This window comes from Poecilia reticulata, unplaced genomic scaffold, assembly GCF_904066995.2.
Source record: "Poecilia reticulata unplaced genomic scaffold, P_reticulata-male-v2 Scaffold_32, whole genome shotgun sequence".
NCBI lineage: Eukaryota > Metazoa > Chordata > Actinopteri > Cyprinodontiformes > Poeciliidae > Poecilia > Poecilia reticulata.
In genome coordinates, this window is record NW_027675130.1 from 99,808 (window position 1) to 116,638 (window position 16,831).

The 16,831-nt window shown below is 38.0% G+C and overlaps 2 long non-coding RNA genes across 2 annotated transcripts; both read right to left on the minus strand.

Annotated features, from left to right (window-relative positions):
• Positions 1–1,326: 1,326 nt before the first annotated feature.
• Positions 1,327–3,325, minus strand: LOC145550311 (uncharacterized). Its single transcript, XR_014086214.1, has 3 exons — positions 2,715–3,325; positions 2,564–2,638; positions 1,327–2,472 (listed from the first exon to the last, which is right to left on the minus strand). It is a non-coding gene; the product is annotated as an uncharacterized LOC145550311 (long non-coding RNA).
• A 9,006-nt stretch (positions 3,326–12,331) lies between these two features.
• Positions 12,332–14,704, minus strand: LOC103460272 (uncharacterized). The gene is made up of 4 exons (XR_532887.3): positions 13,776–14,704; positions 13,157–13,193; positions 12,946–12,976; positions 12,332–12,395 (listed from the first exon to the last, which is right to left on the minus strand). It is a non-coding gene; the product is annotated as an uncharacterized LOC103460272 (long non-coding RNA).
• Positions 14,705–16,831: the final 2,127 nt, after the last annotated feature.

Genomic DNA, 16,831 nt, shown 5'->3' on the forward strand with positions numbered 1-16,831 from the left:
CCAGATATTGTAGCTCAACTGCAGAGTAAGAGACAGTACCAGGGAGCTAGCCACACATTAGCTGTGCTGATACAGAGAGCGAGAAAGACGTGGTTTTGAGTTGTACTTAACGGTTTCTCCCTTTGCACGAATTTAATAATATCTACATGTCTAAGTTTGTTTGACGGAATTATAACAGAATTATTCTGCGGAGGCGGCGCTGCTATGGATGTCATAGCAGCTTAATGCCCTCCAGCATTGTACGCATGCGCATAATTTCCTTATGTAAACAATAACATGCAGGGTCTAGATTTGTAAATCTGATTATAAGTAAGTTGGAGCCTCACCAGCTATAAATATCACTGCACAAAATGTTTTTTGCAGATTTGCATGCAACAAAGATTTGTTGTTGTATGCAACAAAGATTTTTTGTTGTATCCAACAAAAAATAAATGATGTACATTTATTAATGTACATCATTAATATATGATGTACATTTATTAATGTTTGTGATGGAAAACCTTACATGGATTTAATTTTGTAAAATAGCCAAATGAGTTTTGTAAACCAAAAGATTTTTAATTTGTAAATGGATTGGAAAATTTGGGACTTGAGGTCAAAAAATGACCATAACCACACTCACTTTAAATGCAAAATAAATAAATTGAATATAAACCTGGAAAACTGCACTAAGTGTAATAATGCTGCGCGTATCAAAAGGCAAACTAAGAATGTACTCAGTTCTATTTATTTTCTTTACATACTGTCAATACACAATGTCACACATTTTGTAAAATGTCATAGAACTTTTTTTTCAGTCAAGTCATACAAACATTTCATTTGATTCAGACTATCAAGCAGTACAATATTCTGAATTATTCAAAGTAAACAGTTTCTAAAGAAACCCAGAAGATTGCATTGCCTTAATGATATTTACCATTTATTCCTCCTCAATGGACATAAAAGTGAAACACATTTGCTGTGTATATTGACTTTTTGCAATCCCTTGTACCGAGCAACAGTGGAGAGGAAAAACTCCTTCAACAGGAAGAAACCTCTGACAGATCCAGGCTCGATACAAGCAGCCATCTGCCACGACTGACTGGGCTTTTAGAAGACATGATATGAGAAGTAGGTCTTCTCAAATCATGCACAATAAACAGCTTTCTGTGCAAAAAAAAAGAACGGAATTATTTTTGATTATGAAAATGATCAAAAATGATTCATGCTTTATACTTCAGTAAAGAAAAAACTCACTAAAGCATAACACAGTAGTAGCAATACATTGTGAAACTGGAGGTGTACAAGTTACACAGATACAGAAAAAACCTATGAGGACATGGTCAATTATATTTAGAAATGTATTGTATTTTCATTCTTAAGCTTAAAGAATGGAATGTCAAGATTACAAAGCCTCTACTGAAAAGAATGTGACCAAACCCCCACCCCAAGAAACAAATTCAGTTTAAAATGTAGTATCTGAGTGTAGTTTATCCTATTGCTAAACTATACTAGTTCAACACCCTTATTCTAATTTTGCTAATGATTAAAATTAATTGACAATGCTTTTCTCTTTCTTTCCCTGATGTCTATATTAGCTGCTCAAATAGCATAAGTGTGGCAATCCTTTGCCATAACATTTTACCAGCTGATACCCCTCCCCGCACATAAATACAGGATTCACAGTTGTGTAATATGTGACTTTAAAAATATTACAATAGCATAATTTACTTTTTTTTGGTTTCTCGTAAAGATTTTGTTTTTTCTTTCCTTTTATTGTCACCATGTTCATTAATATCAACAGGTGACAAAGCATTACTCATTGCATAAAGTCACAAGTTTACACACTAGGAGTCCCGTCTTATTCCCACTTTTAGTATGATGAAAATAATCCTGCTAAACTAAAACACTTGAGATTTGATATCTTACATATTTAAACTTTCACTAGTTCCACCCAACATGTGGAAACCTGATTAAAAAAACACATTTGTACGTAAACATGGTCTACAGAGATTTTAGCAGAATGAAATGAGCTTAATTACAAATTTGTCAAAACTGTGTATAGTTCACATTTACATGGTTGTTGTGAAGATGATTCTGGTGATGCAAGTTAAAATAATAATAAAAATCAGTCACTTTGAAGATATAAATGTTCACACTCGATGGGGCCTTTCTGATTGCCGCTGCAGCTTCCTTTAACCTGCTCAGTGTTTGCAACATCATTGGAGAGATGGGTGCAGATCTTCAGGAAAAAAGTGAGACAGTTTCTTACTTCTTCCTACTTCTTTTCAAACATGTTAAGATAACTGTGGTCCAAAAATATCTGTCTTTTGGATTTCTTGTTCCTGTGCATGATTTTATACTGTAATATTCAAAATAAATCAATAAATGGAAGCCTCAGTCCTCGTCACAGGTGTCCTGGAATGCTGACTGTTGTATCATGTCATCTGTCACAACGCGTTTTGCTGTCGTATCACGCTAACATTACGGCCACTAAAGATGAAAAAATAAATACGACAGTCAGCTGGACAACGATTGTAGTTATTTCTCAGTTAGTTGAACAGAAGCAATATTGAGTTCTCACCAGAGTCGGCTGCACCTCATCTGTGCTGGTGAAAGGGATGCCTTGGGGATACCAGACATGCATGGGAAAGTCCTCCTGAGAAACCAAGAGAAAACATGTCTGTAATGACCTATAAACGGTAAACGTCCTATGACACATGATAGGTAGTTACCTTCAACCTTGCTGCAGGAGACACAATGTCTTGTAAGTGAAGTTTCATGAACAGATGTTAACTTCATGTTTAGCTGTGAGAGTCTCAGCTTGATTGGAGTGGATGGCCGAGCTACAACTTAAGACACTTTAATCTGTAATGCAAAGAGATTTATCATGAGTAACAATAGCATTCTCAGAGAAAAGAAGTGAACATTCACACTTACAAATCAAATAGCTCCACTTCAGCCGCAGCAGTAGGATATCCCTTGACTGATGCAGCAAGAGGACATGTCTCTGAGTGCTCAAGCTGGAGAACATGTTTCTGTGTAAGGAAGTTCTTTTTTTTCCCTCAGTGGTCACCACTGCTCAGTTGTGAGCTGAAAGGATGCATTTCACCCTGTGCCTTCAATAACGACTGTCATGTTAGGATGCAGTAGGATCTTCTGTTTTGGTCGAGTGTGAACTGGAGGAGATGTTGAAGCTTGCAGTCGTTTTTCAGGTGGTGTTAACTGATGTTGAGACTAAAATGTTCCTAGTCAAAGCCCCCCACCCACCTACCCACCCACTATGCCTAAACCCTTCCTAAACTCCCATTTTTCAGCCCGAGGGGGCATCAGCTGGCATATGTTATTGGTTCATGAGGAAGCCTGTGTTACACACAGACCTCCTGGTGATTTTTTTGTGATCTACTGTAGCAGCTTGTTTAGAACTGCTGAAAGAGTTGTGGTTTGTGCACTTATCAATATAAATGCACAAGCCACAACTTCTTTAAAGTTTTATGAATTTGAATTTACATTAATCATATCCTATATTACATACTATATGTATATATATATATTTATATTATATTAAATTGACCTTTAATTTAAAGTCTCAAATCTAAATGAGCAGACTTATTTAGGTTTAATCAAATGGTTAGATTTTGTGACAAAAGCCTCATATATATAACTTTAATAGTTTCTACCACAAAGTTTATCACTGAAAAAATTGCAATACTCTTAAAACAAACTGTTTGGATTCCTAATATTAAAAAATGCATAACTCTTATTGGCTGAATAATGTAATGATTTGAAGAAATATAATTAGGAATGCTGTTGTGTAAGACATTTTAAGAGGAAATACAGTCATTTAAAAATATTTTACCTTTGGCATGCTTTTACTCACAGACCTCTGATGATTCGGTTGTGGACAGGACACAGAACACAGGATCATGGTAACTGTAGTATGTTCTCATCACACCTGAATGTAAAGATTTCTGTGGCTGAGAAATGAAAATTAGATCAAGCAATGTGTTTTTCTCTGTGGTAGCAGAAGTGATCAACTGAACATATCCCCGAGACTGAAACAGCTCCAGAATTTGCCCTGGTGAACTGCGTACCTGATTCTCGTTGAAATCTCCACATACAATGACAGGGTGACAGTCCAACATCTCCAGTGCATCCAGAAGGCTTACCAGATTTTCCAGGAACGGTCTCAGGCTGTAGTCGGGAGGTCGGTACACAGCTGCAATCACTGCCCTGAATGGAGACTCAACCTTCAAAGCCACAAATTCAAGATCAGTCACATTTTGCAAATATTTTCTTTCATTAACCTTAATATGGTTTCTCACATAAACCGCCACACCACCTCCACTTTTGGAAGCCATTTGGGGAAAATTTGAGTATGACACATGTCTGTTTCGTTTGAACATATTGTAGCCATCCAGATGCAGATTGTCGTAAACAAAAGATCCTTTTAGGTGAGTTTCAGTCAGACACAGCACATCTGCCAGACACAGTTCGTGATGTTTTCTTATGTCACAGATGTGAGATGGGAGTCCCTCGGTGTTATGCGAAACAATTACCAGTGTTTCTGGCCTGTTTAAAGTTTCTTTCACCTGAAGAAGAGGCATCATGTCATCTACGCTGGCTTGTCTCATGGTCTGAAGAGCTGCAGTGACTTGAGGATTGGCAAATATTTTTTTTTTTGTCGAAATCCAGTAGGTAGAGTCCACTGAGAGACGTTACCCTGCTGAGAGCTACGTATGCCATACCTGGTTCAAAGATTTTCTTCAAAGACACCACAGCTGCATTTGTTGTTAGGCCTTGGGTTTTGTGAATAGTACAAGCAAAAGCCAGTTTCACAGGAAACTGTCTACGTACCACTCCATTTAGCTTCAGATTCTCCTCCGCTCTCTCGATGTAAACAAGATTGGCAGTCTCTGAAGGTCCACTTTGGTTTCTGGTCCCACTTGTTTGATTATCCATTGTCAGGCCCAGCTTACTGATGCTGTGTTCATCAGTGTCAGAAGTTACAACAGCTGTTAGGACACCAAATGCACCATTAACTAGTCCATTTTGAACATCGATATTTCTGGTGAGCATGACCTGAGCTCCAACGGCAACTTTCAAAGTGTCTGCTAAATCATTTCTACCTCCCTTGCATGGTCTTTCTTTGCGTGCCATTCTGCCTGTCCGTGGATCCTTTTGGAAGTCATCTGCGTCGATGGTGATGATGTTGGAATGTAACAAGTTCAGAGTTGCCAAATTGTGTTCATCCACCAACTTATTGGTTGCAAAAATGTGCAAAACGTCAGCAGGGCAAAGACTTGGTTCTGTGATGGCTTGTGATAACAAATCTCTGTCAGCCTGAGACAGTTCATCAGTTTTTCCTTTCACCCGAATTCTGTTCAGCATCTCTGCAAACGCAATATCATCTTTTTGCCTCATAATCTCAGTTAGAGAGGTCATTTGAAAATGTTCCTGCCACAAGTCAATATCCGCTGGGTCGTGTACACAAAGAGGTGTAGATTGGCGAATTGGTTTCAGCTGAGCGTAATCGCCGAGCACCAATACAGATACATCTCCAAATGGTTTATGACTTCCTTTGATTTGTTTGAGCCGTGCATCCACATAAGCAAAGAGGGGCTTAGAAACCATTGAGATCTCATCAATGATCAAGATTTGAACATTGAATAGTTCTGACCTGATTTCATCCAACTGATTGCCAAGACCTTGAATTGGAGGTTTTAACGACCTTGGAAGTTTAATCAAAGAGTGCAGTGTTGTTCCACCGATGTTGAAAGCTGCCGTTCCAGTGAAAGAAGTGAGCAGAACAGTTGGAGCAGAAATATCAGCATCCTCTGAGAAGCGTGGCAGCCTGCTGAGTATTTCTCTGAGTAAATGCATCGAATCAGATGCGACTTTCCAGTACCTGCCCCACCATTTACGTAAAGAAAAAATGGCTCTGGTTTCAGACCGCACACAAGTTTAAGGCAGAAGTCTCTGATGGCATAGAAGATACAGGCCTGCTTCTGGTTCAGGTTCTGATACATTTGTCTCAGCAAAGTCGGATCCATAGCGGGAGGTTCTCTGATGGCTCGCATTTCATTGACGGCAGAAGACTGAGGACAAAAGTCTGGTACGTTTTCCTGTTCGTTTTCAGGCTCTGCCGGCTGAAGGTCGTCGTCACACTGCAACCTCACAACTTCAGACTCAGGAGCAAGATTACACCACTCATCAATCACATGGTCTCTGCTTTCCTCAAACTCTTCAAGGGCACTCTCAATCTCCTCACTGTTTTTCTCATATTTGTCTCTGTTTCTCTTGACAACACTTTTGACGGTTTCAAGGAGGTCTGAACCTGGTAGGCGGACACAGCCAGAGGAGTAAAAGGACTCGTAGGTAGGAAGACTGACGCTTCGAATTTCAAACTCTGACCGATGAGGAAGGTACAGTCTCAGTAATCTGGCATAAAACTGCTCCGGTTCCTTCTCTTTAGAACAATGATAGTAGCGGATGACGGAGGGCTTGTCATTTTTTCGCCTTGTTACAAATCCCAGCTGATTTAAAAGTGGTAAAACACCATTAGTGCTTGCCTTCTCTGAACTTACAAATCTGCAGGTAGCAGCGAAATCAGCCAAACACATTTCCTCATATTCGGGTATTTCAGGCCTTGCTTTGTACTTATCCGTCAAACTGGTCATCCATATATTGCAGGAATCCGATGGGATATCCTCCAAGAAAGACATTGGCCGACTCATCTTTACTGGATTATCGTCTGTGGGTATGAACACAACACTGCGGGAACAGTTTTTCATCTTTAATCCACAGGCACGAGCAACACACTCCTGAGCACTAATTTCTCGCTTTTTAGAGTACGCTTGCATGATCGCTTTCATTTCATCACACTCATTGACTCGGTCCATGTTTGAATTGTCAATCACTGTTTTCAGGTACTCTGACAGTCCACTTTCTTTCTTTGTGATGTATTTTGTTAGATACTGTATACATGAGTAGGCATTTAGTATGAAAGACACATCAATGTTACTGTCCCAAGCTTTAAGCAGATGTGGATTGTAAGCATTTATCCAGCAATCTTTGGGATCACGCTTCAAGTAAATGGCAGTCTTTTTGTTCATGGTCTGAAGACAAGATTCATACTCTTCTAGCGTCAAGTGACACCGAGAAAGGATCTGCTCTAAACTCATGGAAGCGACTTCAGGTTCGTTCAGGAGTTGCATCAAAGGTCTGACTTTGGCTTTGGCAGTTTCAGTGTCATTGTTCTCACCTGGTCTGGAGATCACTGTGTTTCTGCAGGGGGGCTTTGGAAAACCAAATCAACCAGAGTTCACACTCTTGAAACAAGATCTGGTGTGATTCTTACTGTGTCTCTGAACTTCAGAAACTTTCCGATACAGTTCTGGTTCTCTGTCTGGATCAGGAAGCTGTGCCGAGATGTATTTATCAACAAAATTACACACAGTTTGATCGTCTGACTCATCCAGCTGTGGAGCTCCTTCAACCCATAGCATCGCATGGATGTGTGGACTTCCTCTGTGCTGAAACTCAACTCTGTAAAAATAGTCAATCACTCTTCCCAAAGGCTGAGCATCTGACAGCAACAAATCTCTGAAAAGTGCCTCAACTCGCTTATCAAATAAACGCATGCAGGTGACAGGATTGGATCGCAGAATCTCAGACTTGGCGGTCCAGTCAAGAGCGTCGACATCAATTTCCTCACCTTGTTGCCTCTTTATGGCTTGAATGATTTCATGCCATCTGAACTCTGCAGCTGAAAACGTGACAAAAAAACAGGGGGTGCCAATTTGACGAATTATACTGAACAAGTCTTTTGTTGCTCTGTTCCAGTATGCTGGAGTACCTCTTAGAGGTTGCATGAATCTCATGGCGTCTTTATTTCTCACCAGTTTCTCATCCTCTTGTTTGTCCTGCAACATACCTGAGGTTATTCTGCGACCATCTCTGGTTCTGGTCTTTCCTTTTCGTAGCTGAATCGTCATGCTGTTGTTAGCCAAGTGTATCTCTGTCACAAACTGTGCAAAAAACAAGTATGTTGGGTCTCTGGCAAAGCGATTATCAACATGAAAAAGCCGTGACTTGAAATATCCACTTGGTGTCACTTTAATGAGTCTCCTTGTGTCCAAAGTGTTCTCTGATGTTGGAAATTGTACCGGGAAGCTCATGGATTCCAAATTTGGGGTCTTAAAAAAGCTGACGGGTGAATTTGATTGTGCCGGGGCTAAGCAGTATGTACTTTCAGAGAAACAAAGTATCTCTTCTGATATGTCAGGAGGCTGAAGGCATGATTCTATAGCGAATCCTCCATTTGGCAAATCACCTTCTTCTCCATCATTCATCTGTGGCTGGAGTTGTTCACAATCACTGTCCTGATCATTTTCAGCCTCACATAAAGCATTTTTCTCATACTCATCAATTTCCATGAGATCTGCTTCATCATAGTCATCCTCATCCATACTTACATCACTATTGCCATCGTCATCATCATCATCATCATCATCATCATCATCATCATCATCATCATCAGGAAGTGTAGGGTCACAAAGCTCAGCTTCATGTCTAATATTTATGTACCGATACTCTGGATGAATCTGCTTAAGTTTTAATAATGCAGAGATTAGTTTAGACCAGGTTACTGTTTGAAAAAGCTGATGACCTCTGTAGGACAAACGTCGCTTCAATTTTACTCTCATCACTTGTGACTCGCTCCGAAGCCTGGGCAAGGCATTGACTGTCTCTTGGAGCTCTGATGGTACACACACAAAATTGCCCCTTATTAATCTTTGTCTGCCTTTTGGAAGCGGAATTATTTTTGCAAACGGTATGCACTTAGCAATTAGATGTCTTTCCAGAATATTCAAATCTGACAGCTCACTGGGAATTACTGCCAAGTCAAGTTTGTTAGCTACTGCTAGCGGTGGCATGGATCCTTTCTTTAGATGTCTGTGGCAGGTGTGACAAATCCACTCTTGACTTCTCTCATGAGGAACCGTACACTGTCCATCCATGCAGCCTTCATCACAAACATGAATGTACTTGCCTGTCAAACACTGTTTAACCACATCTGGTTTCTTTATATAATTCGACCTTTTACAGAGTTCAACTTGGTTGGGAAACGAGGACTTGTGACAGACAGTGCACACATAAGTGGGGCCAGCTTTTATATTTGATCTGAAAACTGAAATGGCTTCATTAATCAGTCTGTTCTCTGGCGTATTAGTTTGTGCAACACGTGTTTCAAGATTGTCCGTTTCTCTCTGAGGGAATCTTTTCATCTGTCTGTATTTTCTTTTTACATTCAGTGCACATCTGTTCTTTTGCAGCATCCTGAATGAACTGTTTTTATTATATTTGTCTCTCATTAGGGATTTCATCAGTTCTTTGTGTCTGAGCCTGAATTCTCTGTTTTTTGCATAAAGCTCAGTCATATAAGACCTCTGTCTCTGTCTAAATGTTGGATTATTTCTGTATAAATTTCTGATGTAGCTTTTCTGTCGTTCCTGAAATCTAGGATTATTTCTGTATAAATTTCTGATGTAGCTTTTCTGTCGTTCCTGAAATCTAGGATTATTTCTGTATAAATTTCTGATGTAGCTTTTCTGTCGTTCCTGAAATCTAGGATTATTTCTGTATAAATTACTCACATAGTATTTTTGTCTCTGTTTAAATTTTTCATTCTCTTTGTATGCTGTTCTGATGCGTGATCTCTGTTTCTCTTTAAACTCATAACTCTGTCTATACAGATTTTCATGTACAGGTTTTTCTTCTGCTTCCTTTCAGGGTTGTTTTGAAAATTCCTGTGAGAATAAGATATTTTCTTTGCTCTGAAGGACTCGCTTAATGCATAGTTTTCTCTTTCCTTCCTTTTTTGATTCTCTTTTCTTTGTTTCGGTATCTCTGCCTTAAGTAGTCTCATCTTCATCTTTTGTCTTTTGCTTTAGGGTACTTTGACAGTTTCAAAGACATTTCCAAAAGTGCACTTGTTGCATTTTTTGTTTCACTGGAAATGGGGAGTACTATATTTTCTTGTGTGACAGACGACATAAAACTAACTCCATTAGATACACCTTCAATTACATCATCAGAAGGACCACTTGCAACAGGACACATGACTTCAACATTGATGTTTGACTCAAGAGCAGGAATGTTTTGTGTCAGGGAAGCAGACTCAACTTCTTGCTGAACAGCAGTTGGTGTCTCGGATTCATTTAACAGTGGAGAGGTGCCAACTGTGTCTGAAGCGTCTCTCTGGTAAAATGAGAGGGGCTGGAGTTCAAATGCACAAGATGATGGAACATTAAGCATTGTGTACACTGATTTTAATCTGTGAATCATGTCACTAAGACGGGAAAATTTCAGCATCACTGCTGTGCCAAAGTTTAAAAGATTGCATGTCATTGGCATTCCATTTTTGTTCTTGTGTGTGGGTCAAAGTATCCATACTCACCAAATCTGCTTCTAAAAACCCCAATGGCCAAGCCTGACATGATCAGCAGCCCATATTGTACATCTGATGACAATTGTCTCAATGCTTTTTCCAGGCTTGGAAAACTCTGTCCACCTCCAAATGTTCCACATACAGGTACTGGAGTCATGGCGATCTGATATGTTGACCTGCGTGCCAGTACCTCATTTGGTAGTTCATCAGTTCCCAAATGGATGCTACGAGGAAATCTTTCTCTAGCCTGTCTGTACACGGCATCACCTTTATCCAGAATGAGGTCAAGATCTGGTCTGGTAATTGTTTCATTCTCATGGAAAAAAGCCAGAAAAACCAAACTGTTTGCCATACAGTGACTGTTCCTGTATTTTCCATATTTTAACGAATCTTGACTCCGTGAGGCACACACATTTATCACTGATGGCTGAAGTTCTACATTAACTCGAGACTGCTGAGCTGAACCACGTCCCCTTTCCACCATGTCAGCATAATACATTTGTGACACACTTTTTGTATCTCTAGCATTATGCTGCAATACTGGTTTGGCAGTGTTTCCATTAGATGGTGTTACCACAGAGGATAAACTGTTTTCACTTCTATCGTTTACCTGCTGTCGTTCAAAAGACTCTCCAACTGACTTGTTCTCCGAGTCAGTACCTGTCACTTTATCGCTCTGAGGCTGTTTCTCCTTCTGCCATCTGAGCTTCTGAGCCTGGGAACGCTGATTCTTTCTGGGCATTGTTGATTAGACTTCTGGACAGGTCAGGCAGGAAACAGCAACTCCAATGGTCGTTGATCTTTTTATCTCAAGATAAGCAGATACAACACAAAACTACACCAATACACTTACAATCAATGTATTAGTGTTGAATAGCTAGTCAGTACAAACCTGTGAACAAACCTGAAGTTCAGTCCAACGTCAGTAGCAGCAAGCAGGAACACGAATTAGGCAGCTCAGATAAAAACTGAGCTTTACTTCAGTCCAATTGGAATTTTGTTCAATAAAGATTTAGCTCAGAAGATTAATTTTCAGTTTTTAAATGTATACAGATCAAGTATTTAGTTGATCTGTTTCAGAAATTATTTAAAATAGAAAATTATAATCCAATTTTGAAATAGAAGTGTTTTTAAACTTCAGGTCCAAATCAGATTACTCAAAAAGACGTCTTAGAAATATCAAAGTTTTACGTTTTTTCTTTTTACTGTTTTTGACTTTATGCCAATAGTGCTCTATAAATATATTTTGTCAGACAAGACCAGAGCTTTACTTAAGTCCAATTAGAATTGGAGCAATGTAGTTCAGCAGAAAGCAAACTTTGCTTTCAATTTCAAAATTTATACAGATCAAGTTTTTAGTTGACCTGTTTTGAGTAATTATTTTTGGCCAATTTTTAAATGGAAGCTTTTCAAACTTAAGAGATTACTCAAAAATGACGTCTTAGATGTGTGAAGCTTCCCAGTTATTTACTCTTACGGTGGAGAGAGGTAGACAGGAAAGACAGAGCAGTGAGAGGGGAGATTCTCTCAGATTCTCAATGATAGTCAGATGAGTTACTGATGAACTCGATAGAAGTAGGATTTCTCAAATATATAGCCACAAAATCAATGCCACAAAATACATGCCACAAAATCAATAGAAGAACTGTTCAGAGGTCACAGGACGTAAGATGTGAGGGGAAAACAGATCTAGTTACTGGTAAACTAGATTAAGAGAGACAGGCAAACATCAATTTGGCAGTAAACTGATGGTTGAAGAAATAAAGGGAACTCTGGTTACTGGTAAACCAGGCTCCTGAATTCGGAAAAACCAGGCCACCTATTGGGATGCTGGTTTTTGAAGAAATTCGTAGGAGAGTTTAGGGATGGGATAGTAAAATGCACAGTAAATAGTTTTCCAAAAACACAGTTGGAAAATTAAAATGCTTCCGACAGTGGTTAGAAAAGAGGGTCCGTGGAACACCTGCGAGACAAAGAACAGCCAATAGACATCAAAATAAAACATTCTCAACAGAGCAGCTTCTGGGTCAGATTTCATCTGAAAAGGTTCAAACTGTGAAAAGATTCATACCTACTACTATTGTGAACTAAGCTTTGTGGTGTGAATTGGGTTGTTGCTGTGTTTTCATGACCTTTATTGAAATAGTTCAATGAATGTAGATTATGATATTCTTACTGAAATAAGATGCATCCCAGCATACCAACAGATAAAACAGCCAGTTGCTTTAGCAGAATTTAATGTTGACTTGACTTTCTTCATCACAGAGATTAAAGTGAGTGACAGAAAACCTCATCATGAGTCCAGAAAACAACTCAGACGGTTGTTGCTGTACTGAGTCATGTTTCTTACAGGGTTTTGGACAACAGGGTCGTCATGTGAGCATAACCAGCATATCCTGTTTGGATCTAATTTAAAGCAAATGTTTGTGGATATGATTTTATTCAAATTGTGTGTGAGTCAGGTTGGATCAGCTGTGACAGCTCGGCTGATCCACGTTGAAACATCCGCTCACCAGGGAAGAAGGTGTTTGGGTCCACTTCTCTCTGTGAGGGAGAGTAGAAACAGTTTGTTAGTAGCTGATCAGAAAACCTTCAGGAGTCCAGAACACACATATCCGCTAAGGTTCTTTGTCCTCTGTACACAAGCTGCTTTGATCTAGACATTTCTGGACGTTTCAGCTAACTTTTTTAAATCAAATAAAGCCACATGCTGCTAGTACTCACCTCACTGAGCAGAATTTGGTGGAAATATCTAGGTTGTCTGAAAGGAGGAAAATAACAGTTACATTTATTGAATTTATTTAACAAAGGCACATAGACAAAACAGACTAACGTAAAAAGCAGCAGTCCTATGTTTGCATCACTCTGCTTCTGCTGTAAGCGTCTGTCCCTAATAGGGCCATTTTAATAGTGCGTTTGAAATTCTATTGCAATGAAGAGTTGGGAGTGACACTATTACCTTATTTATGTTTTCAGACAAGGTTCTGTCTAAGAGGATTTTTTAAAAAGACATCGAGTCTGTTTTTTAGATACTAAGATTGTAATGTATATGGATTTTAGACAGCTCATAAGATCACCACCTTGTTACACATTTGTTTAGTGCACAAAGATGGTAGCACAGTCCAGAAAAAAATATTTCAACAAAATGAGGAAGTTTGCTAAAAAGCTTTAAATATTTTCAGTCCAATTTGTGAGATTTCTGCGTTCATAAAATGTTGGTTCAGAATGAAACTGTCAAAAACATTCAGGTTTTCCACATTGTCACTGTCTAATCGTATATTTCCAAATTTATTGTTAAAAACATTTGGGCTCGACAGGCTGCTGAACTTTGCAATGTACTTACCAGGCAAAGAACGCTGGTGAGCAGTTTTCTTTCATCTGTGAAAAGACACTGTGTGTTATCTCACAATTATTGACTTGATCAGAAAAATACACAACACGTTGTGTATATTTAGGTGAATTCCAACAGTTAACGGAAAGCAACGTTTTTTAACCGCAAAGTCCAATTAATTGCCGCGGTTGCATTTCTTTTTAACTACTTAGATGACCATAAAGACAAATGCTAACAATATATGGTTATAAATTAGATTATGGAAACTATACTGCATAAGGTTAATTAAATTATTATACATTCCTCATTCTGAATAGAATGGTTTTCAGTTAAGATATATAGTAGGCGTCAATGTTAGCATATCATGCTAACGGTCGGCACCCATCAGAAATAGGAGGGTTAGCGGTTTATAACTTCATTATGGTATGGCGATTCGTGAAGAAGCGATTATTAATATCTTTAAGAATGAAACCGTCTTTCATCTCTTACATTTTCTGATTATTGCAAGCCAGCTCTGCAAGTCACAACCCAAGAACAAAGCAACGTTTATCTAACAGCCTCTTGACGGCTGACAGTCCGTTTCAGTTGAACTGAAAAGTCTAATCAACTCCGAGGTTACGGTAGCAATTTTATACATATTTAGCTGAATAGAAGCTGATCATGAAGACAAAATACTAACATACATGGTTATAAATTAAGTCAATTGGAAATACCCTCTGCAATCTGAATGGACAGGTTTTCATACGAGTGATACCGTCAATTTTAGCATATGCTAATGATTGTTTGCTATCAGAAAAAAACTCCGTATAGCGGCTTTCAGCTTTATTAAGTTACAGCCACACTTAAGAAGCAATTATGTAATAACTATTTGACAAGGAAACCGTCTCTCATTGTTTAAAATTTTATTATCACGACAGACCCAAATAACACACCGCTTACCTGTTGGGGACAAACGAAGAAGTGAGAACGTAACGGCAAAGAACGTCACGTCATGTGTCAGAGGCAGGACTCGGATATTTCCACTTCGATTACGACTGTGGCTTTTACATGCTTGTTAAATCAATTCAAGAAAGATTTGGCACCAGTCTCATGTACAATTCGGATTTTGAAATAAACATTTTGAACTGCATTTATTTTTTATCGCATTAGAATTAATTATAACATTCAAAATTATATAGACTAATTATTAATTCCCTTCGTTACTTATGCCTTACTGTGACTTTTGTTGAAAGTTCAAAATGTATTGGCATAAATTGTTATTAAATAACACTGCTTCTTCATCACTGTCATAAAAAAATATTAAATAGAAAATATAAATGTAATTTACTGTGGGAGAGGCGCTCATCAAATGCTGGTGACGTTCATTGAACGCCACTTAAAGCCACTCAACTGCGCATGTCCATAAAGCCGTGGCAGGTTAACGTGTTCTTGTTTGTGCTCTTGTTCTCGCCACAGACATAACAACTAACACACTAAAGCAGGACTGTCGGCAAAAGCGGGCATTGGGAGAAATTATCCACCTCAGAGTCATGGTCACATCCATACTTATAGGTCTTTTTTTTCTTCATCCCGCAGTTAATAAAATTAACGGCGGGCCAGATTAGGATTACACAAAACCACAGGTGCAAACCGGAGGTGCAAACCATTTAAGCAAAATTTAAATAATTAGATTCAAAATCAGATATACTCCTTATTTCCCTTCGTTACTCATGTTTTACTGTGGCTTTTATTCAAAGTTCAAAATGTATTAGATTTAAGTCTTATTAAATAGCATTGCCTTTTCATCACTGTCATGAACAGCGCTCTGTTGATGAGTGTTGATGAGTCTCAGCGTTATGTGTTTAACAGTCACGATGACGTATCAGCCCATTTAATCAATCATAACACGCGTTTTTGTTACTGGAAACCATATTCAAACATCTGTCAAAGCTTTATAAGCAATTGTATTTTTTAAGTATGTTTTTATTACATAGTTCAGCATATTTAAATATGATTAGTGGCTATAACAATAGAATAGGAATAGAATATTCTGATATTGATGTATGAAGAGCAAATTACAAAGCACAGCCGTTCATAAATTAATAAATTATTTAGTAATAATGTAACCTGGTTGTAATTCTCTTTTATTATAATTACATAAAATGTCTTCTTTGGTTATTTGTCTTGGTCCTTATCTTACTGAAACACCTCTGTCATTGTTTTAACCGTGTTATTTTAAGATCTGAAGCCCCTCCCTTTAATTTCTTCTTCTGTGGTATTGTCTTTAAATTGTTTGCGCCCCTTAGCCCTCCCCTTTTGACATGTTGTCCTGCGGGAAAGGTGTGTGCTTTTCATTTTTCCATCTAAATATATTCAGTTTATTTATAGATCTATTAAGTTAATTTTTGTTTTATACTTTTGTTTGGTGTAGGACTTGGAGCGGGCAGCCTATAACACGGTTGTTTTGTCTGTATTTTCGTCAGTAATAAACCGAGAATCATCCGCTTGAAAGAAACTGTGTCACGGTCCATTCACTCAAAACCAGCACAACGCAGAAAAGGATCCGGTTACAATAGCAATACATATTTATATAACTATACAAACACAAATTAATGATTAATAATGACACAAATAAATGATGATTTATATATATATATATATATATATATATATATATATATATATATATATATATATATATATAATATATATATATATATATATATATATATATATATATATATATATTATATATATATATATATATATATATGTATATATATATATGAGCTTCAAGAGATAGTCTTGAAGAATGGCTATGAGAATTATAAGAATTGCAAATATGCACTCTTGAGAATACATATTTTCTGAATGACTGCTGCTGAAATGCAAAAAAAGAAAGACACTTAGGTAGGAAGATTGACGCTTCGATTCATATATTAACAATAATTATATTGTTTTGCCCTTGTATCTGCGTCACTTCTCATCAACAGAAATGTTAATGGTTTTGTCATTTTCAATATGAACCTCTCGCTTGTTTGGGTTGTCATTATCCATTTGAGCAATACTCTCAGGTTTGGATTTCTCCG